Source organism: Dermacentor albipictus, chromosome 9, assembly GCF_038994185.2.
Source record: "Dermacentor albipictus isolate Rhodes 1998 colony chromosome 9, USDA_Dalb.pri_finalv2, whole genome shotgun sequence".
NCBI lineage: Eukaryota > Metazoa > Arthropoda > Arachnida > Ixodida > Ixodidae > Dermacentor > Dermacentor albipictus.
In genome coordinates, this window is record NC_091829.1 from 45,901,278 (window position 1) to 45,920,558 (window position 19,281).

Genomic DNA, 19,281 nt, shown 5'->3' on the forward strand with positions numbered 1-19,281 from the left:
CGCAGGCTACCGGGAGAGAGACTTGAATTTCGTCGCACCTGAGGCTCATTGATGGTTGGCGCAGACGACGGTTTCCACGTATCCTGATATACGTAGTTGAGTACATGGTCATTGACATTATGAGCATTCGTAGTACTCACGCACGCACACGCCATACCAGTTTTCAATGTGGATGTTGTGTGTGGTAGGTGCAATACTTACACGTAATATTGTCTTCTTCTTCTGTCGTGACGATTTAGTTGACCGTTTATTCACCGGAGCTTTCGGGGTGTTTCTGGCGTCCTAATGGCGCAACAGTTTCATCGATGACGTCATCATTTATGTTGCAAATTTGTCGCCGCTGAAAGACTGAGATATAATATATCTGTGCTACTCAATTTCTGAGGTTTTCTCGGCAGGACATGTCTTCGCAAAAAAAAAAGAAAGGTCACCATCCGTAGTTACGCAACGAAATGAAGTGCATTGATGCTAATCATGACAAAGACCGCATGGTGTCAGTTTCTGAGCAGAAACATTCAGGCTACAGATTGTATCCTCCAGTTTGTAGAAGGTTTTTATCCAGTGGTGGTGTGTTTCATCTCCATCGTTTTTTTCCTAAGAACTGCAACCTCCACATGTGGCACATATTGTCCAAATGCGATCTGATCGCTTACGGATAAAAAAGAAAGCGACAATAAGGACCGTCCTTTTAACGCTGTCATCCAGAATGAGTAAAATAAGAAGATTGGCTTTGAAAGCCTAGACGAATGCCTTATGCAATGCAAATCTTGGCATTTCATGGAGAAAGCTTGGCAAATCTGTGCTGATTTTTTGAACAGCAACTTTGCTCTTGTGTTCGTTGCTGTCAGAGCTAGCGCAGTCTCGTACACCAGTTCCATCCGATTTTCATGGCGATGGCACAAAAGCATATTCTTTCCTTTCCCCGCGTTGTGATTGTGGATATTATTCCACCAGTAGATTTTCTCTACAAAGGAACGCACTCACTTGGCTCTCTATCTCAATGTAACAAGAAAAACTTCCATAGAAGTTTGTCCTTTTCCTTCCCTTTGAATTTAGAAACAAGCCTCTTTTCTGGGATATTAGAAGATTGTAGGTTGTTTGGCCAAATAAATTCAATTGACGAAATTATATACGGTGTTTCCCGCAAATAATTTGATTTACTAGCTTTTCTGCCAGATAGGCGGACAGTTTTGATGCTTAAACAAGTGCAGCCAAAAACATTGTTAGGCAGTATTGGAAAACTGACTTTACAAACAGAAACCCCCTCCCCTTTCGATTTCTTATGACATATCAGAATGAGGAAGAAAAAGAAACAACGCATAACGAAATCTTCCTTGTCTCCGAATTTCCCGGCTCTGGCTTGCCAAGATGTCAGGGATTTGGACAGCGTTTGAATGGGAAAATTATTAACAATTTATCCTTAAAGGAAATATCTTTTTATTAAATATGGCTCAGCCTCAGCAAATATAGAAATGTCATTAGTTCATAACGGGCCAATAAAGAGCGAAAAAAATTTAACTTTATGAAGTCACATTTAGTTGACAGGCTTGTGGTTTTAACAACAACAACAACAAGATTACGGTTGAAAGTTTTCCTTATATAGTATGAGGCAGTATAGCTTTGGAGGACGGGCGGAAAAAACTTTAATGAGCAAAGGACCTGCGAGGCTGCCAGCCCGGGCTCAGGCCACCCGGGCATTATATGCGGTTAGGAATAGCCTTTCCACCGCTGCCCGGGCCCGCCGGATAGTCCATAGTTAGTCGTGTAGTTCCAAGCTAGTCAGAGCACTTAGCCATCACTCCTCGAGAAGGTCTGGTTCTGTGTTGTCCTCTACATATATCGATCTGATCTTTGTGCACTTCCGTAAGATGTGTGCCATGTCTGCGTGTTCGGGCTTGGGGAGCTTACAGCTCGCGTCTGGGAATTGTGTTCAATTTACTATGTTTAAATGTACTAAGTTTCGGAACGTTCCGGTTTGCAACATTCTCCAATCTGTTTCTTGAGATCTGTCGAGTTGTTTGTGGGGTTGTGCGTATGCTTGTCTTTGTTTCGTGTAGTGTGTCAGTAAGTCGTGGTACGTGACCAGTCTGTCCCTGTCGTCTGCGTTCTACAGCTATTACCTAGGCCTATTGGGAAAAGATAAAGAAAACTGAAGAAAGAGGATAGCCCTGAGAGACTGCCTACCGTGACGCGGAGGGGTTTGCTTTCGCGCGAGTCTAGAAATAATGAACTTCCCGTGTAACGTTTGTTTTTCACTTTTTTGTATGGCTGGTGTGAGGGAGGGGAGGGAACGCATGAGGGTTCAGCAACAGTAGCAGCACAACGTTTTTCGACAGCTTTTCCAGAGCTGCTCATCAAACTACGTTCATTTCCCCGTAATCAGAAGCTGGTAGGCTATATTTATTTATTTATTTTATTTATTTTATTGTACCCTCAAGACCGAAGTATTACAGAGGGGAGTGGGTAAAAAAATATACACAAATAAATAAACAAAGCAGCAATAAACAACAAATGTGGTTAGTTAATTGCATCCGGGAGTAATGATGTCTGATAATGCCGAACGAAACTTTGAGTTGTCCTTGATTGCGACAACTGCGCCGGGAAGGTGGTTCCATTCCTGAGAGGTCCTAGGAATGAATGATTCGTTACAGGTTCTGGTGCGGCACTGAATGATTCCAACCTTGTGGCTATGGTCGATGCGAGAGGAAATGTAGGTAGGAAGTGATATTAGATTATCGCGTAGGTACGAATTGTGGAAATATAGTTTATAAAATAAAGCAAGGCGAAAGCACTTACGCCGGGCTGAGAGAGGAGCAAGCAGCAAAGAGTTTTTCATGGCAGTTACGCTTGATGTACATACGGCTGTAGTTGCTATGAATGAAACGTACGGCATTGTTTTGGATTAGTTCGAGTGATTGAGTAAGGGTTTCGAGGTGCGGGTCCTAGATGGATGAAGCGTACTCCATTTTACTCCTAATAAGTGTTTTGTATAGAATTAATTTTAATGATGTAGGAGCAGAAGAAAAGAATTTCAGAACAGAGAAGAATTTCACTGCTTGAACTAAATCTTATTTCAACATCTTACATACAGAGGGAAAAAGGTAGGTTAAGTGCTTAGTCATTGGGGCAGGGGTGGCGCCGACAATTTTTCGAGGATGTATAGGTGCCAAAATTAATTTGGCAATTTCGCCCGAAGTGGGAAGCATTGACAGCGATAGCGAGGTTTAGCGTTGCGCTTCATCTCCTTGGACGGCGTTCTAACCATGGATAAGGAAATCAACTAGAAAGAAGCCTGACGCCACGCACAGATCCGTGACAAGCGAACTGACGCCTGATGACGCCTGAGATTAGGCGCAATTGGTTGGAGATATTTGGTTCCCCGTAGTCCTTAATCGATGCGAACTTGTTGTGTAGCTTTACCTGCAGAACGGGAACACTACATCTTCGGGCGCGCTCTCCGATGTCACGATAACGCTTTTGGCCGATACGTTTCGCTCCAGTCGCTTTGCGCAATTCTCTCCCCTGTTTTTATTGTCTTTCCTCCGTGCTAGAAAGGCACCCCGATCTGCCTGTAATGATGATCATGATGTTAGGTATATCCTTTTGTTTGAAGATGTTAGTAACTTACATTCCACACGGGTTATCCTTCTCAACATCCTATCAATTTAAATACCAAAGACATCCTTGCTCATCATCACGGAGTCCGCAGAACATACCCGCCGCCTCATCCACAACTTAGCGGGGAAGCGGCCGCCGATAGGCGCAATATACAGACTGGGGTATTGCCCCATCTAAAAATGCTAAACGCCATGTACCACTCGCTATAGGGCCAACTGCCCTTGGTGCGGTGACATATCTACCGTAATACATGTAACCTGGGAGTGCACTAAGGCTATGCGCCCTCATAGGACAAACAGCAATGACACAATGGAGCAGTGGGATGCACAGCCCACCCGTTCCGACTTGGCACGACAAAAGTCCACAATTATCCAAGTCAGGCAGGCGGCTGAGGCCAGTACCATAGACTTTCTCACTATACGGCCAGTGGGGACATCGACTAGGGGGCTCCGACCACCCCTGCCTAAAATCATTTCCTCTCAGATAAAGTTTCTATATATACGTAGAATTATTATATTACCTGATTGTTATTCTCTTTCAGTGCAGCGGTTAGCTTCCAACCAGAATGACCAATAGGTCAGTTTCCGAAATGTTCTAAAGATAAGTATCGCAATTACTTATGGGACCACAGAGAAACATGAAGCTTGTAGAAAAATGCACATATCTTTGTCGTCCTGAAAATATAGCAAGAAGAAACATAACGACAGAAAAAACGGCATTGTGCTTAAATGTGTCGTTCTTTATAAACGAACTTATGTCCCCTTTCTCCGCAGGCTCCCGAGAAACGGCATCGGTAATCTGTGATTGGCAAGATGGTGGCATAGTTGTGTAGTATCGAGAACCCAGCTGTGCTTCATCGTGCCAATCACCGGTACACCACGAGCATCGACTCGACCACGTCAGAATGATCGGCGAGGACGTAATCACTGCCGTACCGGAACTGCCCGTTCCCGAAACTGCCCGCTCCTTTCAATATGCTGCGGGCGTATCAAGGACAAGGCGGACCACTGAGCTTGCCCACCACCAATATTAGACATCTCCAACGGCTGCGCCTCTGTGCAGAGTATATCTTTAACAAATGATTTAGCTTATTCCTTCAGTGCGTTCACAAGGTGCTTGGTTATTCCATACACAAAGACCGCAGAATTGTCATTGAGAAGTAGTAAGTTTCCCGTTATGTTACAAACTAACTTTAATCCATAATCTCAGGGTCGATAATTATTGCTTCTCGGAAATTTCAGTTATCTCAACATTTATTGAATGTAAGACACTACTATAAGCTAACAAAAGAACTGATGAAATAACAAGAATAAATATAAAAGGACCATGCTAGGCCCCTTAGTGGTAGTAAAAATGTAATCTAGCTAAATAGTATGTTTCACTTAAGCAAGCTTCGAATGCAAATTTCGGCAGTGAGTCAGTATTCTCTAGGGGAACGTTGCTCCACCACCATGTTTGCAGACTTGTAGACGCCGCGTATTTCATCATTTTCGAGAGAGCAAAAAAAATGAATCGTCCATCACAGAGAACGCTAGTGAAGTCTTTGTGGGATAGTCAGTCATACAAAGCTCTGAAACCGTTGCTGACGTACGCGGACGCGCACGCTCGTGTGTGTGCGTGTGTCTGTGTGGGGGGGGGGGGGTGCGCGCGCGCGTGTGTGTGTGTGTGCGGGGGGGGAGCGCTATGAGGCGACGGCTCCCATTCGCTTGGTGATTTATACTTAATTAGAAACAAAGTCGAAATAATATGCGGGAAGCTTAACGCGAAGTGAAGAATCTGCTGCGTCAAACTCTGGGCGGAAGCCGAGCAGTGGAAGCAGAATTATGGCTACTTACTAGCTATTATAATTGCTATCGCAATAAAACAAGCCTTGAAAGGACATACACAATCGAAGAGTTCTTTTTTTTAACGCTCTACTCGCAATGCGCAAACACGGAATAGCATCACTACGCTTGCGCGTCTACGAAATAAAGCGTTGCAGCAATTTTCTCATTTACTTGTTGGTGACTTCATTGTGGTCACTCGCTAGAGAAAGCTGCCATAAGCAAGATGTTACATGGTGGAAGTGTTTTGAAAGTGGAATACACGAGGAGCACCTTCACTGCCAATGGAGCCGAAACAAACTGGCACTGCTAACGTGCTCTATCTTGAAAGACTCCACACTTGCTCTGGCTGTCTTGCGCATCTTGTCATCGCAAATAATTATGATTAGCAGCGTTCTTAAACTAAATATGACATTTCTCGGCTGTTCACATCTTCCTTCGATCTTTTAAACTAATGCAGCACAATCAAGGTAAGCATATGTGTGAACGTCGTCGGTTAAAGTGTTCATTACCCACTGTCGTTGCTCAGTGGCTATGGAGTCGGGCTGCTGACCACGAGGTAGCGGGATCGAATGCCGGCTACGGTGGCCGCATTTCCATGTGGGCGAAAACACCCATGTACTTAGATTTAGATGCACGTTAAAGAACCCAAGGTGGTCCAAATTTCCGGAATCCTAAACTACGGTGCGCCTCATAATCTAGAAATATCATAAGAAGCGAATAAACACTGACACCATGGACAACATAGGGGAAATTACTAGTGCTTAATAAATGAAATAAAGAAACGAAAAATTAATGGAAATGACAGTGGATGAAAAAACAACTTGCCGCAGGTGGGGACGGAACCCACAACCTTCGCATTTCACGTGCGATGCTCTACCAATTGAGCTACCGCGGCGCCGTTTGCTCATCCACTTTATTGGGTATTTATGTTTCCTGGTAGAACCTTGGCAGTGTAAGCGAGCGCCACCACTCACAGACCCGGGAGGCGGACGCGGAACGTCCTTTCTGCCGCAGGCGTCACGAGAGCGTGATCTTTTTGGTTGAAGACGACTGGTCAATAAACCCACGCATGCTACCTGAAGGCATCGATGTTGCCGGATTCGAGACCCTCGTTATGTAATAAACAGGACGGAAGGGGATTACCCGCAGCGCCCAATTTTTTTTTTATTAGTCATATCATAAGAAGCCAACAAACACTGACACCAAGGACAACCTAGGGGAAATTACTTGTGCATAAGAAATGAAATAAAGAAACGATTAATTAATGGAAATGATGGTGGATGAAAAAACAACTTGTCGCAGGTAGGGACGAAACCCAAGGTTGTAGTAGAAAACATAAATACCCAATAATGTGGACGAGGAAACGGCACCGCGGAAGCTCAATTCGTAGAGCATCGCACGCTAAATACGAAGGTTGTGGGTCGGGTCCCCAACTGCGGCAACTTGTTTTTTCATACACTTTCATTTCCATTCATTTATAGTTTCTTTATTTCATTTATTAAGCAAATGTAATTTCCCATATGTTGTCCTTGGTGTAAGTCTTTGTTGACTTCTTATGATATGACTAATAAAAAAAATTGGGCCCCTCGGTTAATCCCCTTCCTTCTCGTTGATAATCAGAAAGCTGTTTTAGCACGTAAAACCCCATCATATAATTATTTAAAAGTGTTCCTTGCCAATGGATTCATGAAAAATTGAACCTATTTAATTTATGAACAGCTGAAGGTGAGTTGAAGCTGAGAGAGGCAACTAGACCAGGTCCATGAAGCTATGATCATCTTCAAAGCGGCCAGGTGTACAGCTCACCTTGCATTGGTGCCCTGGGGACTGTAAACGGTATTCCTGTTATTTCTCGTTCACAGAACACTTATAAAAAGTGACACTTTCCTACTATATCATCACAACTTATCTGCATTACTGCACCAACGTGCATTACAACTCGGCCAGTCATGCAGTGGAAAGCCGATGCATTCAAGTAGTAGTAGTAGTAGTAGTAGTAGCTTGAGCCGCGTTTGCGAAATGAAGCGTTACTACTAATTTTGTCATTTGCTGGTTCGGCGCGGCTAACATGCTCTATCTTGAAAATGCTCCACACATGCTCTAGGTATGTTGAGGATTTGGCTTTAACAAATATCTAGGATTAGTAGCTACCTTAAAACAACCATGTGTAGAGAAGGTTCTTCATTTTCTCTTTCGATCTTTTAAGCTAATACGTCGTACTCAAGATAAGTTTATGCGTGAAGCTCTTCTGTTGAAGTGTTTACTGCCAATTGTGCATACAAAGATGGATCTGTTCGATTTCTGAACAGCATAAGCCGAGTTTCGTGAGCTCTGCAGGTGACAATGTGTACTTGTTTATCTTTTATTGGGTGACCGCGTTTCACCATCTAACAGATGTTAATGATATGCGCAGGACGCACCTAAATGAGCCGGAAAAAAAACTAAAGTAGTGCCATTCAAGTCAGAGCGCAGGCACCTCCTCTCTCGTGTGTTTTGTAGATTGTAAATCAAGTTGTGAGGTGCGTCCCCCGTCGACCAACGCCCTCGGCAGGAGAGAGAGAGAGAGAGAGAAATGCAGGGAGGTTAACCAGATATCAGTCTCCGGTTTGCTACCATACACTGGGGATGGGAGATAGAGGTTGGAAAGATGACAGAGAGGTAAAGGCTAAAAGAAACACGGCAGGAAAGATGTGCAATTATTCCGGTAGGGAGCGAAGGAAAAATTCGAAAAGGTAACATTGAGTACGACTATGGAGTGCATGTAGACGCAAGTGGCGCGATTTCTTTCCTGTCTCAAAGCGTGAAACTATGCGGTATGCAATCAGCCAATTTACAGAAGCTCTCGCAATGTGTTTAGATGCGTGACATGAAAGCCTTAAAAACAATCCTCCTTTTTTCTGGGTTCTGAGACTCAGAGGTTTGTACCGACGGTGAAAATGGTTATGGGTTAACTATGGCAAACAAATTAGGTAAAATGTGTGGCGCCTTTAGGCATAGCGAATGTTGGGAAAGCGACGGCCATAATTAGATTCTCGTGCGCGGCCCGCTTGAAACAAATAGCCATTGGTAACATATTCTTCGAAAGCATTTTTCACTCATTCTATACGAGAAAAACACTTTAAATACAAATTGAAGAAATGAACAGACAACCTTATTTTATTAGTAGTATTATTTTTTGTTGAAACCTCACACCCGTAACCTAAAAGACAGTTCATCAATTTTATTTTTTCCTCTCTATATGGGCCCATTATGACGTTATCAATTTTGAAATGCTTGCTAAAGCTGAGCCACTTCTTTTGAAAAATTACTTCAACAAGAAATCATTAATAATGGTACCATTCAAACGCTGTCAAAATTCCTGACATATTGGCGAGCCAGAGGCGCGAAATTCAGACACAATCACTAGTTCCCATTTCTAAAGCCAATGCTGAAATACAGCCTAACACTTTTCTTGGGTGTACCATGCTAAGCAACAAAACTTTCAGCTTAACTGGCATAAAGCCTATTGAGTGAAATTATTTCTGGCAAACACAACATAAGAAGTCGAGCCTCCGGACCTCATCACACTAAAGGTTTCCACACACACACACATATGATTTCATCAGTTGGACTTATGCGTCCAGAGAATGCACGGTCATAAAATATCCCAGCACAAAGGCTCACTTCGAATTCAGAGTAAAGGAAAACAAGAAACTTCTACGCAAGCTTTTCTCCTTAAAATGACAAAGAGAGGCAAACCAGTATGTTCCTTTCCGGAGAAAAGATAATGCTAGAATAATTTCTACAAATACGCCATGAAAATCAGATGAAACTGGTACAGGAGGGTGCGCCAGCTCTGACGCCAAGAAAAGCAAGCGGAGGGTTGCTGCTCCAAAAATTCTGAACTGCTTTGTCATGTTTTCGGCTCACGTGCACTTAAGCGTTGCCTAAGACAACAAATGCGCACGACTCGGGCGTGGATGTGCACCGCTCACGGCAACATATGCAACATTACGACTTCGGGCATGCGTAATTCAGTACACACGGGAATACCGAAGAAGTGCGGCACAGCCTGTACTACACGTTAAAACAGCGTAATAAACTTGACACCACCCCCCAGCACCACGGTGCACCTCAAGGGCAATGAATTGTCCCCATTTACGTAAAGGTGACGTTTTGAACTGCCTCTAACTCAAATGCGAATCTGATCATCGCGACGTTAAAGAGCGCAGGCGAGACGACCGACCCCAGTGGGACTCCAAGAGTGGGTACGCCCGTCCAATGTCTTGCTATACGAAGTGGAGTCGCTAAAACTCGACCGTGCTGTCCTTTAACCATGTATTGATAAAGTGCGACTATTATTTACTTCTGTAAGCGAGCACCAAGTCTGGAGCGCATGCCTGTCAGTGAGTAAAGCAACTCAAAGACTCCGTGGAACTGTAGCACTTCTGATGGAAGCGGCAGAGCAGTATGGCCTTTGAGACTGACCAAACCGCGCGTTCGACATCTTGGCGGCCTTAAGCAATTAAAGAAAAATAAAGTTTTCAGAGTCGCAAAAGATGTCAGCACCTCACACACAGACGACGGATCCCTGCGAAGTTAGTGCGGGACATGGGAGTTCACAATACCCTGGTGGGACTCCTACAACGTGTGAACCGCACTGTGAAGTGTCAATCATATTGTTGACAAAAACGCGGCCATAGCAGTTGGGTGCACCTGTGGAGGATTGCGTGGTTGTGGAACGTCATGTATCTATGCGCACCACGCAGCGACCAGTGGTGGACAGTGTGGAAGATACATGTATAGTAGATACTATCTTAGATACCCTTTGGGTATAACGTATCTGAATCACGATACGTCTTGCAAGACGTGTATCAGCATCTGTATTTCCGCTACATGAAAGAATGCATCGTGTATCTTAAGATAAAGGATACTGCCATCGCAACGTCAGTATGCGAAACTAAAAGCACTTGCCGAACTTCGCTTCTCAAGCTAATACGCTTCAGCTAAGCCACCTGAATAGAAAATTGACATTCACTTTAGCATATGCCAAAAAGGGTGAAGGCGAACAAAGCCTGCGCGGTCAAGGAACATTCATTAAATTACTTGACATTCTCATTAGAATGAGTCGTTACTTCTTATTACTTATTTTCTCCCACCAAAGGACGTGGGTTGGAGTGTGTTAATTGGTGCTACCTTAATTAAATGTGAGTTAAAGAACTTTGCTCTAATTAACCCTAAGGTCGTGGGTTCGACTCCCACCGACGGTCCAGGGGGCGACCACCACGAAAGGTCGTGAATTCCAGTGATTTCGTGTCCTCTATAGTAAATTCACTATTCCTTAATAAACTTCGCCTTAACGCCAAAGGCCCTGGGTTTCACTTACACCTAGGCTCGAGGGTTCGCTCCCACCGAAGTTCGTGGGTTCGAGTGCCTGAATTAACTATACCTTAACTAATTTTGACTTTTTCTGGCATGATGAGCGGCATCAGAGCCAGCTGTGGAAAAAGACGACGAAGAACGCGCCAGCAGTGGCACGAGCGCGTGTCTGCGCGAGGCGAGCTCACGTGACTTCCTGCGCCGCACGCCGCGTTTTCCAGACCATCGGGCGTACGAGCCACTTCACGCTTTTGCCTGAATAACTAAAGCAGCGACATCCTCTCGCCTTTCCGCCAGAGACCTCCAGCGAGTGCAGGCGATGAGCTTTGCGCGTCCCTATTGGTGGAGCCGAGTCACGCGGTGACGCTTGCGCAGTCGCGACAAAGACAAGCGCGCGAACGTGTGGGCACAGCCGACCTTGAGTTTTCTTGATTATGCATAGAGGCGAATAACTCGTGGGCCATTAGAGCTACAGAATAAGTGCAAATGGAAGAGAAGCGCTATCGAATACGGTCGAAAATTATGTGGAGCCATGAAAACGAAATTTGCAGGTGCAACTTGGAATTGGCTACAGCAAGACAAGCATAATTCGAATCTTTCGATAGACCTTCGCTCTGCAACGGACATAAAAATTGGTTGATGATCCTGAAGAATAGCAGTTGTTTGCTTTTCATTATAAGTAAGAGATTTAAAAGAGAAAGGAACGACAATAGCATTCGTCGACCCACACCTTGTGGAAGGCCACACACTGCCACCACCTAAATTTCGTTGCAGTGGCGTTAAAGCGTGTTCGGACGAACCAATGGAGCTCTCTCGAAATACAGGAACACAAGCTCGCCTGAAATACCACTGCCTTGCTCCAAGGCAATTAAAACGGCTGATTTTGATAGATTCACTCTCTTATCGCCTACCGCTCACGACTACCCCATCATCGTTAGAACGTAGACCGGCTGCCACTCGCCAATGACGAAGCACGGAAAGAAAGATCGGAATACAGAGTCACGGTCACATTTGCCAAAATCATGCAACGTCATGCCACGAGCAACGCAAAGTGACGGCTCTTGCACCCCGTGAGAGGACCACCAAGTTTAAGCGCACGACTCTATTGCTTGTCCACGCAGGTGCAGGCATTCGATGCCTGGTTCTACAGTTCTCCTCGTCGCCTTTCTTTCGACGTCCCAAAGCGGCGGCGCGTTCGAGCCCAGATTAACCTTCTCCGTGAGTCAGCGCTTTGATAAGCCCGCGGCGGCTCCGTGTTCGTGACGATTGAAAGCCGTTTCCTTCGTGTAAATGCACATTTCGTGTCAGCGCCTTTCAATGGCGCTTCGAAATGACACCGGCGGGGAACAGTGGATGACTCTCAAGAACCATCACTTCCGCCATGTCGACGAGATGACACGCAGGCGATACAAACCCGGCCAGCCATTTATTTCAATGCACCTGGGTTTCGTTTCAGATCGAGTCATGGAACGACCATAAGCCAACGGTTATGTAATAGACGTCTTCTGCTGAAAAACCACACAATGCACGTACTGCTAATGGAGCCGAATGTAACTGGCGCTGCTAACACAATCTATACCGAAAAGACTTCACGCTGGTCCTGGCTACCTTATGAATTTTACCTATGTAAACAATCCTCGTTAAAACCAAGCTGAAGCTAAACAAGTCCACCAAAAGTTTCTTCGCTTTGACTTGAGATCTTTTAAACTACTACTATAGAACGCGAGGTACATACATGCATGAAATTCTTTTGATGCGTTTCTTGCCGATAGATTCAGAAAAAGTTGGATCCATTTGTTTCTGAACAGCAGAAGTCGTTACAGGGCTTTAGTAGGCTGTAGCCGAGTTTCGTCAGCGCTCCAGTACTGGGGAAGTATTCTGCAGGAGTCCACCTAATGGAGTGTCCATTTTGGCCGCTGCTGATTGGATGCAGCATTACGAGGGAGGAGGAGATGAGCGGCCCCAGCCAATCAGCAGCGGCCGAAATACACAGTCCACTAGGTGGATTCCTACAGAATACCTCCCCTGATCACAGAGGTATGCAAGCACTGTGTGGCGCGCAGCAGTCGCGCTATGATGACTGCGTGACTTTTACACGTAATCTTACACGCGGACTTTACACAGCCACACAGAAACATATGTCAGTGTGTGCCTGTGTGTGTTCTCGCATGTGTGGGTGTGCGTCTGGGTGTTTGTGTGCGCGTGTGTGTGTGAAGAAACAAGATGAAAACCGCCAAGAGACAAACACATATATAACAAACGTCCCGGAAGTGTTGCATAGGTCTCCCTCCAAACTGCTCCTTCCAAAGCGCTCTTTCAAACGTGCGGCGCATACAGCAATATCCCCCAGTCGCGTAGTCAGGCGACGAAACACAGGGCACAAGACTCCTGGCTCCCCCGTTTCCTCCAAAACTCCTTTATTTATATTAGAAATTAGGGGCCAGCATCCTCTCCCCTCCCTCTCTCCGTCCCCGGTGAAGTTGATGCCGCCCTCCTCCCCTTTTCAAGAAAACAATTTGGTCGCGTCATCGATATCCCCTTTGAATTTGTCGTAAGTGAGCACCCGGCCGTAAACAGACGAGAAAACCAAGCTTCGGATCATCACAACGCCAAGACTCCGCGTCATACAGCACATACTACTTAGATTAAGTCTACGGAGGAACTTGCGAAGCAAACGGTGGCACCATGGTCGTGGCAGAAGCCAAAAGACACAGCTAATAGCATGACCTTCCTGATTCAACCGAGCGAGCCCTCAGTATCTTATGCCGGCCGCTTTATTTATTTATTTATTTATTTATTTATTTATTTACTAGTGAGTGAGTGAGTGAGTGAGTGAGTGAGTGAGTGAGTGAGTGAGTGAGTGAGTGAGTGAGTGAGTGAGTGAGTGAGTGAGTGAGTGAGTGAGTGAGTGAGTGAGTGAGTGAGTGAGTGAGTGAGTGAGTGAGTGAGTGAGTGAGTGAGTGAGTGAGTGAGTGAGTGAGTGAGTGAGTGAGTGAGTGAGTGAGTGAGCGAGCGAGCCCTCAATTCGCAAATATGGCCGGCGGCCTAAGATGGCGGAACGTGATCAGGTGACAGGAAGGATGCCTGCCTTCTTCATGAGCGAAGGCACGCTTAGCGTTAAATTTTCTGTTGTCGTCTCCTTGCGGTGCGCGACCTATCCGGCTCGAATTAGGAGTCGAGTGTGTTTGTCCGTGATGCTGGCTGTGGCAGGAGAGGACCAGATGCGATGCTTCACGTTGATGTTGCTAATCGCAGGAAAGTTAGGGCACCACAGTTGTGTTCCCCTCCTCCTGCTAAGAACATCCGATGTAATAAATGACTTCAGATCTTTACTTTTGCAGGCGGGAACCTGAGGTGCTCTGGCAAGCCTAGTCTGAATGGGACGGAAAATGTTGTGAACTGACTCCCGTAGTGCAACCTTCCACGCCTATTTCAGTGAGGTAATAGCTGTAGGTACGGTACGATGATTGATGGAGGGGAGCTATAGCTGAGGTACAGCAATGCTGGGCTCACCTCGAGGATGTGCTGGTGGTTCTCTCTAAGTTGCTCGCCCGGTGTCCGGTAGACGAGAATGTGTGAGAGAATGTTTTTGAAAGTTATAGCAAGGTGCTGACACTGTATAATGAATACGATTCTTTTTTATTCCTTCGCACATTATTGGCAGCTCTGGAATACTCGTCGACCTAGCATGAAAGCTGCGCTCGTCTGCTCTATTATGCAGGGGAAACTGGTGTACTGTCTGCACACTTCTGGAATTTTAATGTTTCTGATCGCTGATATCACGTGGTAAATTACATGCCGCGGGTTCACCAGGGCAAAAGATTAGGCCAAATGTGTGGCGCCCTTAGGCGTAGTGAATTGCTCAACAGCGGCCGCCGTCACTAGATTCTTGTCTGTGGCCCGCTTTAAACCAGTAACCAATGGTAAATTATTCTTCCAAAGCTGTTTTCACTCATGTAACTAGAAAAAATTTAAATAGTAATTGAAGAAATGAAGACGAATTTTCTTTTATAATTTTTTATTGAAACCTCACACCGGTCACCTTCATGTGACTTGAGTGAGTGAGTGAGTGAAGAAACTTTTATTGCAGGTCCGACGAGGACGCGAACTCGTCGCGCACCCGGCTAGTCCCACGTCGGGACCGGCAGGTCTAGCCCACCGGCCCGGTCGCGGGCACGCCGGACAGCCGGGATTTGCTTTTCTAGAGTGGGGCTATGCAGAAGCGAGCCCCACTCCTCCTTGATGAACTTGGGGTATGTCGACCCGTGCTCCCACAGCATGTGCGCTAGAGTGGAGGTCTGCCCGCAGTAGGGGCAGGCGTCGTCGCGATACACGTACGGGTAAGCCTCATGGAGAACGGACAGACACGGATACGTACTGGTCTGCAGAAGCCTAATCGAAACGGCTTGCGCCCTATTCAACTTGGGGTGAGGGGGTGGAAAGACCCTTCTAGACATGTAGAAGAATTTAATAATCTCGTTGTGAGTAGCGGGAGCGTCCCTGTGGCCGTAGGGAGGAGGGGAGTCGGTGCTTCTTGCAGAGGAAGCGCGGTCGGTGAGGTCACGCGCAGCCTCGTGAGCAGACTCATTTAGGATCGGGGGAGCACCCTCGACCGACCATACGTGAGCTGGAAAGCAGTGAATTGAATGATGCGTGAGAGCATATCGACTCGAACTGCTAAGAAGATGAGCAGCTTGCTTGGCGATGCAACCCTTCTGAAAAGCCCTAACTGCCGTTTTGCAATCGCTATATATCTCGGACCCACGACCATCTAGCAGGGCGAGGGCGAGGGCGATGGCGGCTTGCTCGGCGACTCCGGGGTCTGAAGTGCGAATGGAGGCGCAATTGGAAATCTTGCCGCTGGAGTCGACCACAAGGATGGCAAAGGTCTTCCGATCGCTGTACACCGCGGCGTCGACGAAGCTTGCTCTAATTCTCGTTGCTTGATCTGTTTGAGGATGGCTGCTGCTCTGGCCTTGCGTCTGCCCTCCTTATGGACGGGATGGACGTTTCGGGGCACAGGCGCCACTTCGAACTTGTTTCGAATGCGCCTAGGGATCGGGGTACTGACCATCGGGAGTCCCGCAGGTTGGTAACCAAGCTCTTCGAGGATGTGTTTACCTGCCGCTGTGGTGCTCAGGCGAGTGAGTTGCGCGCGTTCTTGGGCTTCGGCAATCTCCTCGGCCGTGTTATGCACCCCCAGCTTGAGGAGATCCTCGGTATGGGTCCTGATGGGTAGCCCGAGAGCCCTCTTGACCACTTTGCGGATGAGAGCATTGAGCTTGTCTCGCTCCGCTCTGAGCCAGTTGTGCATAGAAATTGTGTACGTAAAGTGACATACTACGAAGGCATTGATAAGCCTGAGGAGATTGTTTTCCTTCATTCCTCGGTGCCGATTTGCTATTCTGCGAACGAGGCGGAAAGCGTTGTCCGTCTTTGCGATGATCTTGCGCAGAGCCGTTCTGTTCCCGCCGTTGAATTCGACAAACATGCCCAGGACCCGAATAACGTCGACCCAGGGTATCACCTCCCCCCCCCCCGCCCCCCCCCCCCCCCGTAACAAGTGCGAAGACTGATCCTGCTTTCGGAGACTGGCTTCCAATCTTTGAGTCTGCCTCCCTTCTCTTTTCTGTAAAGCAGAAGCTCCGACTTGGCGGGGGAGCATCGAAGTCCGGTGGGGCGGAGATACTCCTCGATCACGCCGATCGCCTCCTACATGGATTCTTCGACTCTGCCCTCGCAGCCGCCGGAGCACCACAAGGTGATGTTGTCGGCGTATAAGGTGTGCTTGACGCTCTCTACGCGTGCCAACCTCTCGGAAAGACCAATCATACAGATGTTGAAGAGGGCGGGTGAGATGACGGCGCTCTGAGGAGTGCCTCGCCCTCCGAGGGGCACATCGTTGGAGCGGAAGCCCCCAATGCGAAGCTTGGCCTTCCTGTCCGTTAGGAAAGAGCTGACGTAGTTATGTAATCTGGAACCGAGACCCAGGTCTTCATGTGACTTCATAAATTTAAATTCTTGTGCCTTCTATATTGGCTCGTGAAGGCATGGTAAATTTTCACTACTTCCTATGGCTGAGCAATATTTTTAATGCACAAATACTTACTTTCTTCAGAAATAGTTAATAAAGGGCGCATTCAAATGCTTTCAAAATCATTGACATCTTGACGAGCCAGAGCGATGAAATTCGGAGACAATGAAGTTTCTGTTTTGCGCTGTTTCTTTTTCTTACTTATTCCCGTAGCAGTGGGGGGGGGGGGGGGGGGGTCCTATTTGTAAAGGCCAATGTTCCAATAGTGCCTAACAATTTTCTTCAGTGTACCTTGTCAAGCATCAAAACTGCCCGCCCTATTAACAAGAAACCTAGTGAATGAAATTATTCGCGGGCAACAGCACCCATGATTTCATCAGTTGGATTTATGCTGCCAGACAGCCTTCAGTCTCTCAATATCCCAGCGCAAAGGCTTGCTTCGAAATTCAGAGTAAAGGAAAAGGAGAAACAAGTAAAGAAACGTTTCTTGCTACAATGAGACAGAGAGCCAAGTCAGTGGGCTCCTTCGCAGAGAAAAGCTACTGGTGAACTAATTTCTACAAACACAACGAGGGTAAGGGAGAAAGTACGCTTTGGAGCCGTCACTTTGAAAATATGATGGAACTGGTATAGGAGGGTGCGCTAGCTCTGACACCAAGTAACACAAGCGCAGAATTACTGCTCGAAAATTCTGCACTGATTTGCCAAGCTTTCGACCCGCGTGCACATTATGATTGCATAAGGCATTAAATACGCACAACTAAGGCGTCCATTTACAGACTTGGCAAAGCGGGAGACGTGGCCTTCGAAGCCGTTTTTTTTTTATTTTAACATTATGGATGACAGCGTTACCTTCACTGCCCGTCTTGACGTTTCTCTTTTTTTTTATCTGGACGCGATCGGATCCCATGTCCCACATTATTTGACACATATTGAAAGAATACATACATACAGTCGAAAGGAAAAATCGGCTTCGCAGGAGGTTGGCCGATAAGACCCGCCCGATAATATTCAGGGTGGCGGACTACAGGTGCGAAGTGACAATTCTGAGTTATTCTTCAAGACTTAAGGGAACGAATTACAGTGTTTGCGAGGACTTTTCGAAGAGAGTTGCGGAAATGAGGAATCGGCTGTGGAACTCAGCTACAGAAGAAAAGAAAAAAAGGCAGTAAAATTAAACTTATTTTTGATAAACTGAGACGAGGAGAGTGACGAAAGATATGAGTGTGGCAGTGAACCAAGAATAGTCACGGACTGGCCCGAACAGAAATAACGTCAACGTTTTAAAATGAACAATGTAAACGCACGAAGCATGTTGAATAAGGGAGAGGCACTAGAGTCGATGAGTTGGCAGCATTAACCCAACTTTCTCGTGATTACGGAGACATGGCTGCACAAAAGCATATCTGATGTAGAGGTTACTCCCCTGGGGAGTAACCTCTACATCACAGAGCACAGTGTGGAAAGACCGATCAGGAAGAGGTGCAGGCGTAGCTCTCCTTATTAAAAAAATATATAACGTTCACAACTATAGCACACTAGATGATACGAAAGCTTTTGTATGAAAACAGCGTTAAGTAATCGCAGTGTCTTTATCGCTGGCTTATGCGGAGCACCAGATATACGACGACAGCGCAAATTCTTAATCTTCGCAAATTCATGGATTCCAGTTCTAAAGATGGTGAAAATAATGTGCTTTTGGGCGACTTCAATCTTCCGGTTATTCATGGGAATTCATATTTACTTGGTGAACCAATCGTGGTACTCAGTGAACACTTAATAAAATTAATATTCTGTTGAAACCTTGTACAAGTCGTATATGATTATGCGCGGATATTACACATTTGTTTGTTTACTTGTTCTTGGCAGTGTCCTTCCTGAGCTTCTTTCCTTCACGAGTCCATTCGATGTCGTTCCTTGCTTGCCAAGTAGAGAAGAGGTGTATGTCACAGCAGCACTACCTCTGAGATACTTTACTTCATTTCTGCTTTTCGGCTTAACACATCGTTAAGGCGAATGGTGGGCGTTATTCACATTTGTACTAGTAAAGGTACCTTCTTCTCATTTGCATAGAAAAGTTAGCTTGGGTTGCTCCCCCCCTCCCACCGAAAAAAAATCTTGGGTACGTGCCTGTACACGGTAGGACACGTAGCTGAAATCGAAGGCTGCGCTTGCCCTGCATGCTGCAGATACATCCGACCACTGAGGTTCACAATTCGCGGCGCTCGTCGGAAGCAGTACCCGTAAACAGTTGCCAAGGAAATACCTTGCAAGAGTGGGCGTGGTCCGCATTATCGTGTGCAATAAATGTACGGAAGGTGCGACCAAGACATCAGGAAAAGAGAAGCCGCCGTGGTCGCCAGGCTACCCCAATGCCGGTCGCGCCGATATTTCACTGCCACCAGCCACCTCGCCCATAACTCAATAGGTCGCAGTCTGTCCAAT

General features: G+C 46.3%; 1 non-coding gene across 1 annotated transcript; it reads right to left on the reverse strand.

Annotated features, from left to right (window-relative positions):
* Positions 1-6,266: 6,266 nt before the first annotated feature.
* On the reverse strand, positions 6,267-6,339 carry TRNAS-UGA (transfer RNA serine (anticodon UGA)). Its single transcript has one exon. It is a non-coding gene; the product is annotated as a tRNA-Ser (tRNA).
* Positions 6,340-19,281: the final 12,942 nt, after the last annotated feature.